Raw genomic sequence first — 8583 nt, forward strand, 5'->3', positions numbered from 1 at the left:
TGGGTGAGATTTCCACCCTTGATTGAAATTACCTTGGCAGTATGGAAATTGATTGTTCATGAAGTTTACATCTTCTAGGGCATCCACTAGAGAAACACATTGACCATTAATATGGTCACCACCACATAGTTCACACATTTGTTGTTGAACTTGAGCAACAATTTTTAGTTCCTTTGGCAATTGAGCAAGTGTCTTTGTTAGATTCTCCAACTGTTGAGTTATAATCTTATTCTGAGCAAGCAAGGCATCATTTGACTGCAATTGTAGAACGCCTTTCGGTTGAATAGAGGCTCCTCTTTCACTATGCATTTCATTGTCATTAGCAGCCATGTTCTCTATCAATTCTGTTGCTTCCTCTGGAGTTTTACATTTAATATTACCTCCAGCTAAGGCATCTAGCATCAACTTGGTTTGTGAACCAAGACCTCCAAGGAAAAGTAGAACTATTGTTGCTTCATCAAAACCGTGCATGGGGGGTCTTTGTCAATAAGCTTTTGTACCTGTCCCATGCTTGACCTAATGTCTCCTCCATGCCTTGTATGAAAGAAGAGATCTCTTGCTTCCCTTTGTTGACTTTGGATTGTGGGAAATATTTATTCAAAAACTTTGCAACCACAGCTTCCCATTTTGTAAAACTACCTTCTGGAAAAGAATTTAACCACAACTTAGCATTGCCTCCCAATGAGAAAGGAAACAAGCTAAGCTTGATTGCTTCATCTGGCACTCCATTTATCTTCACGATATTATAGATTTCATTGAAGGTGGTTAGATGTTCATACGGGCTTTCATGTGATAGCTCATTAAACTGATTGCTTTTCACCAACTGTATCAATGCTGGTTTCACCTCCATGTTTGTAGCATTGACCCTCGGCCTTGCTATGCTGTTAAAATGTTGAGGGCCAACCAAAGTGGTGTAATCTGCAAGAGTCCGTCTACCATTATTCTCTTCTGTCATATTTTTAGTGCTATGCTAAGACCTTTGTGGTGAAGGTTGTAAGAGTGTCTCAGGAGAAGGGAATAGTTCTCATGAAGTTCTAATTCTCCTCGTCCTTCTACTTTCGTCCAGGCCTTCAAGAAGAGATTCAGAAATCTTTTTGCTTCTAGTCTGAATATTACCCTGCATACACAAGGAAACAAAACCCTAGAAAAATTTTGTTAGCACAAAAAGATAGAAAAGAAAAGAAATAATCAAAAGATATAATTGAAAAGATAAGAAGATAAGAAATAAAAACACAAAAACAAAAACAGAAAAATAAAAACAGAAAAACAAATATTCACAACAAGTCAAAAATAATCAAAAATCACACAAATAGACTAGTTAAACCACGAGTCCCCGGCAACGGCGCAAAAAACTTAATGAACAAATTTTCAATCCCCGACAACGGCACCAAAAACTTGTTTACACATCGGCAAGTGTAACCGAATCGTATCAAGTAATAATCCTGGTAAGACCAAGTATCATTTCCCAAGAGACTCACGGCCTAGACAATTATGTGATTTACTGATTAATTAAGACTTGAGAACAAAGTGTTGTAGGTTTCAAATGCAAAAGACTAAAAAGTAAATATGTATGCATGTGATGATCAATGGGTAAGAAGAAACAAAACACGTGAATTGAGATATATGGATAAATATGTTGTTGGGGTTTATCAAGTTCATCTTTTCCACTCTCTTGTATTTAGGAACTCATCATTCTTTTCATTAATGTTAATGTCACTTTCTAAATTACTTTAAACCCGATGTCTCGGCGAAGAAAGCCCAATCATAATCACTAGTTTACAATGTCTTGTCTCCCTAGCAACTAATCATGCATTATAATGAACAGAAGCTTAAAGGCAACCAATTATCATACTCCTATGTCTAGGTTGGTAATATACTGATGGGAGAGATTCCCAGATCCAGATTTCCCCGTATGTGCCCTTATCGACAAAACAAATAATCATGACATTGAATGAGTTAAACAATGTATGCTTTGAGCAAAGATGAAAAACCCTAACTATTAATGAAAGAAAGCATGTATCATAAAAATGATCTTGAAGAACAAATTCCACACAAGAGAGTTTCTAAAGATTTACATTGATTCCTCAACAACCAAATAAGTTTAGTTCACCATATTCATGCTGAAACTAGATGAAATACAATGGAAAAGTGAAGGAAAAAACCCTAGAAAGTTGAGAAAGGAGCCTTAGCATCCAAAATCCTCTTCCAAGGGGTGAAAGAGTGTGCTTCTGCTTCGTCCCAACCAAAGATACAAACCCTAAAACGTCCTAAAGCATATATAATATTCTAAAAAATACAGAAAAGTAGGCCCAAGCCCAGAAAAGTACCGTTCAACGGTAGTGACGTGTGACACTTCTTCCCCTCAGCGGCTTTTCTCCCCTCAATGGTGCCAACAGTTCTTGAGAGTGCCGCTCAGCGGTAATTGGCGTTGAGCGATACTTCTGTTTTCTCCTCTTTTGCACTTTTCTTGTCCTTCTCTGATTCCATCTCTATCCCTTTTCACTTCTTTGATCAATTTCATCTAAAAACCTGAAAAAACAAGGAAATCAAGCATAAAACCTATCCAACTCTGTTATTTCCAAAAATTCAACAAAATCATGAGTTCAAGCTAATTTCTAAGACATAAAGGTTGTAATTGAAGTCAATTTTAAGTATAAAAATAACAGTTTTTAACTGTTATCAAAGAGTTAAAGTACTAAATAGTTGGAATGCAAAAAAGTCAACCAGAGTGCAGAAAAGTCAACCAGAGTGCAGAAAGGTCAACTATAATGCAGTCTGCGAGGCTTGCGTGCCCTATTTGGAGGCTTGAGCGCCAAAAATCGACGTCCACCGCCCGGGAGCCCTCCTAGGGCGCTTGAGCGTCGGGCCTCGAAGCTTGGGCGTCCAATTGAAGGCTCAAGCCCTACATGAGGACCGTCCACCGCCCGGGCGCCCTAAATGGGGCGTTTTAGCATCGTGTTTCATGGATTGGGCCTAGTTTCTACTATGTTTCGACTCTATTGGACCATACCCTGTTTCTACTCTGTTCCGACTCTATTTATAGGACCTAGACCATCTAGGTTTTGTATCTCTAGTTGGAGCAACACAATAGCACACTCACCTACTATTTGAAGGTAGATCTGGAGGGGAAGCTTTCATTCTCTACTTTTAGGGTTTACTATCTCATGCTTTTCCATTATTCATCTAGTTTCTCCATGTCTATGGGGAACTAAACTCTATTTGATGTTGGGGAATGATGTAACCTTGTGAACTCTCATGTATTTAAATTCATTCTTAATCATATATGTTTTTTCATTAATTGTTAGAGTAATTCATCTGTACTTATTACATGCATTTTTTAACTTATTAATCGCATAATCTATGAATTTCATGAGTGTCGGGTATGAGTCTTGGTCGTCTTAAGCTCTTGATCTTCACATTTAATTATTGGGGATGCTAGGAATTGCATGAACTGGTGATTAAGGACAGGCTTATTCGCTGAGGGATCGAGTTTAGGCAATTTAGTGAGTGACGTTAACATTAATGCATAAAGAGGAATTCTTATATGCATGAGAGGGAACTTGGTGAAATCTAACCCCAACAACATATTCATCTCATATTAAACAACATCCGTTCATCTTTGTGTTACTCTACTATTGATCAATTTGCATTCATATTTAATTTTCTGTCTTTGCATCTTAAACCAATTATCTCGTTTCTTTTAAGTCTTAATTAATCGAGTTATCACACAATTGTTTAGTGTCAAGAGTCCTCTGGGATACGATACTTGGTCTTACCATTTGATATTACTTGTGCGATTTGGTACACTTGTCAATCTATCAACAGATTCCAAGAAAGTTTCTAAGTAGAAAAGGGTGTATTTAGTATCAAAATTACATCACAGATAATGGTATTTTCAACCATTATCAGACACGTGGTGATTGCTTGAGGCCATGTACAAATCGATGTAATTTGCGTATTATACCAGACTCCCCTTGAGCAATAAACCTAGGAGGTTGTTCCATATAAACTTCTTCCTCAAGATCACCATGTAGGAAGGCATTCTTGATATTCAATTAATGAAGTGGCCAGTGTCGAATGGCTATCGTGGCAAAGAAGAGGCGAATAATAGTCATCTTGGCTATAGGAGAGAAAGTGTCATAATAATCAAGACCATAAACCTAAGTGTAACCTTTTGCAACAAGTCGGGCTTTGAGTCGATCAATTTCACCATCAAGGCCAACTTTAACTGCATACACCCATTGACAACCAACTGTCGTTTTGCTCGGGGGAAGGGGCACCAGCTCCCAAGTATTAATGTGGTCAAGAGCCTACATTTCTACAATCATAACTTGTCGGCATCCAAGATGATCAAGTGAATCTTTCACATTCTTGGGTATAACAACAGAAGACACTAAGGATAAAAGAGAAAAATAGGAGTGCAACAATCGATGATAGCTAACAAAATTATAAATAGGATGAGGGTTTCGAGTAGAACGAGTACCTTTTCTAAGAGCAATAGGCCATGCTGAATCATTTTCACCAGGAGGCGTGGGAGAAGGTGACGAGGGAGAAGAATCTGAAGTAAGATATTAACCATTGTCTTGGGGAGGTGGACTATCCATTGGGGCCTTGTGTGGGATGATTTTAGTATGTAGAGAAACAGGTGTAGGAGGACTAGGATCAAGACATGGAATGACAAGGACATGGGAGCTATTTGACACAAGCATTGGAATAGGAAGGACATGTTAGAGGATAGAAACATCCTAAACAAATGGAGAGAAGTAAGGAGTTTATTCAAAGAACGTCATATTAACAGACATGTAATACTTCTTAGTTTTAGGACAATAACACTGATATCCTTTATTGGAGTCAAGAATAACCTAAGAAGACACATTTGAAAGTGCGAGCGGAGAATTTGTCTAGACCTGGGGACATGTCATGAACAAAACATACACAGCCAAACACTTGGGAAGATGTATGAAAGAGAGGATCATTAAAAAACATAATGGAGAAAGGGACTTTGATGAATCATTATTTTCCTCACTTCACTTAGCTTATTGTACTAGATTTTACTAGGGAATTGTGCTTAATTGTCCAGTATTTCCCCATTTTTCTTAATTATGCTTAATATGATCAGAAATTCTTATTTTACTTAATTTGAATTATCTGAGCTAATTATTTTCATTATTAATTGCAGAGAAAATATTGGATAATATTTTGGGACATTTGAAACAACATTCATTTGCACACAGTTATTTACTTGGAAGAAATATCATTATTAACTTTGCACTAATACACCACACAGCTGAAGAATTAAGTGCTATGCGTGTCACAGGTTATATTGTTGGTTTATTCACTCTTGGAAGAAAACCACTCAGAGGTGCACACGGTAGAAAATAGTTGATGCCATGCCTTTGAATTGAAAGTGTCACGACATTGGATGTAATATGTATACATGGCCCATCAACAACTTATTTTGGCAAGCATAATAAAAATGGGAGCCACCTTTCTTGGCTGGAACGTGACTTTGAATTATGGGAGAAAGTAACCATTAATTTGAAGGAAATCACACGGACATACCAATCGGCCACATAGAGAATTCCAATGAAACGCTGAATTGTATTCTATTAGTATTATTGAGGGAAGTGGTCACGGCCCACATGCAGATTTGTTTTACATGTCACACCATCTTTTGGTTTTGGCAAATTAAAAAAGAAGCTCATGGAACCAGAGGGAAAAGCACACCGCCATTCATTTTGGCAACATGTTTTGGAATAAAAAATGAAGGGGGATTCACGTAACATTCATGGCAATCATACAAAAAGAATCTCCTTTCCTAAAGGGCCACCACACTTTCTTGGCTGGAACATGGATTCACATCCAGCAGCACCAACAGCTGATGGAAGTCCAGCAGAGTGAAGAGATGGTCACGGTTCTTTGGCTGCCATGTCCAAAAGCTAACTTCCAGCAGCAGTACGTCCAGCTTCAAGCATCCAAGCAACCCTTCACTTCCATTATTCTTCACTTACAGAAGAGTACACTCAGCATGGATTGAACAGGAGGAAAGCAAACTGGTGTTGCATACTGGAAGGAAGAGCACTCACGGTGGTGAAGCATTCCATCAGCTTGAAGAAGCAAGAAAGCCAGTAGCAACACGGGAGCCCAGAAGCAGCTTGTCACGGTCTTAGCTTGGTTGCAGGTCCAGCTTGACACCAAGAGGAGGAACATCTCACGTCCAAAGATGGAAGTGCTGTTACGGAAAGTGCACAAGCAAACCATGGGTGATCAATTAAGAAGTGCTGCCACGGAAGATGAAATAGTGTTGGAGAGAAAGCTGGAACACACTGGAGCACATCACCATCCAGCAAGTTTGAGAGAAAGCCGTGAGATAATAGTTGTTCCATCTTGGAGAAATGCAGAAGCTCACGGTATTACAGCAGCTGCTGCTGGAAGAAGAAGCAAACCATGAATGAGTAGCCACCGAGAAGATGTCCAACAGCTAACATGTGAAAGCGTGAAGAAGCAGCATGCGTACAAGAATGGAGGGTCCCTTGCTGATTCACACGTCCAAGCATCACCATCCAGCAGTAGCGTCCAGCAAGCTTGGTCCAAGCAACCAGGCAGCAGTAGAAGCTCACGGTCAATGGAGGCAGAAGCATCTTGATCCAGTAGCTTGGTGTGCATGGTGATGAAGGCAACAACTTGGTGCAGGAAGTGGAGAGGAATTCACGGAAGCAAGATATTCACGTGATGTATTGATTGGAAAGAAAGAGTAGTCCCCGGCAGCGGCGCCAAAATTTGGTACGACTGTCGCGGTCATACAAATATGATGTGCACGAATTAATGCAGTATATTACTAGGATTTGACTCCTAGGTCGTCTCTCAAGGACCAATTTATGTGGTTCAGTCTCAGATTTTAACACGAAAGGGGGGGTGTTTGTTTTTGATTTTGTTTGCGGAAAATAAAATAAATTAGACTGGAATTTAAACACAACTGAAATTAAAAACACTGAAATAAATTTTGAACATGATAAAAACTGAACGGTAAATACTGTTGAAAACGGTAAAAGACGGTAAAAACGTAACAGTAAATATACAAAAACGGTAAAATTAAACGATGCAGATTTATTTTGTCCAGTCTGTATTTGATATTTCTGTGTCTGGTCTCAGATCTGTTTCACGGTCCTTGCAAAAGGGTCCTAAACGGATCTATGTCATGTTTGTCCATTGTCCAGTTTTAGGTCCAGGTCCTTGCAAAGGGTCCTAACGGATCTAGGTCCAGTGTGTTGTCCATATTTTGTTTTTAGATTAATTTTTAGTTGTTTTTAGTGTGCATAAAAAAAAGAAAAAGAAAATTGGAAAAGCAGTAAGGAAAAAAATAATAAATAACTGGAAAGCAGGAAAAGGGGGCAGGGAGAGAGGACAGGTAATGCAGAAAAGAATAATAAAATAGGAAAAGCATAAATGGAAGCAAGGAAAGGAAAAAATAAAGAAGGGCAGAGAAGAAAAAAAAAAAAAAACAATGGAAAGCAGAGAATCGGGAAAGAAAGGAAAGAAAGGAAAGGAAGGGAGATCCAGATGCAGAGGACTTACCTGGAGTAGTAGGGCTTGCAGGGGCTTCTCGCTGATCTCAGATCTTCAGCGGACGCAGGGGGAGAGGCTCCCTGCAGAGATCCAGACGCTCAGGTTGAGAGAGTGAGGAGAGCGGAAAGAGAAGAGAGGGAAGAGAGGAGTAGAGAGATAAGAGAGGAGTAGAGAGAGAGCGAGGCTAGGTCAGGAAATGCTGCTCAGACGCCGATAATGGCCTATTTATAGCGAAAAGTCTGCCACTGTAGCAACAGTTCCGGTCGTTACCACCGAAACTGTTGCCACAGTACCGGTTTTCTCCTTTTTTTTTTTAAAAAAAAAAAATTAAAAAAAAAAGTAAAAAAAAATATATCAACATCTACTGATGGATGTTACTTAAAATTTCTTCCCTTTTTCCTAACTTTTTATTGCACTTGTCTATATTATTTGACTGCTCTGAAATTGATAATCTGATGATTGTTACACACTGAGGACATTGTGTGATTTAAGTGTGGTCTACTGGGAAGAAATTTTCAAATTTTGATTTTCTGTTAGTTTCTGTTAAGTTTGTATTTTGTGTGTTAAATTTTTTTGATTTTCAGTGTTAAATTTTTTCTGTTTTAAGTTGTTTTTAGTGTTCTTGAGTTCAATAAATTTTACATTTTTCTCTTGATTTCTGGATTATCTAAGTTGTAGATTTTTCCTTCACTTACTTACTACTTATAGATTGTAATCCTTGCTCTTCTTTGCTTGGAAAGATGATTATACGTTTGAGAGGTTGATTTGATTGTGACGAATACCCTGTGTGAGATTTGAGCCACTTAATTTTCTTTCTTGTGTGTGATATGTATCTTGAATGCTTGCACATATGCCTTGGCTTGATTCTTTTTGATATACTTGAGTGATATGCATGTTCAGACGTGATAAAGGCATTTTTGTTCTTGAGCCTCTTTAGCCAAATAAGCCTACCTTGTTATTATCCTTTGATAACCCCTTTGAGCCTATACTTTCCCCATTTTTTGTGTTAAAGCTCAT

The sequence above is a fragment of the Vigna angularis genome, chromosome 5, assembly GCF_016808095.1.
Source record: "Vigna angularis cultivar LongXiaoDou No.4 chromosome 5, ASM1680809v1, whole genome shotgun sequence".
NCBI lineage: Eukaryota > Viridiplantae > Streptophyta > Magnoliopsida > Fabales > Fabaceae > Vigna > Vigna angularis.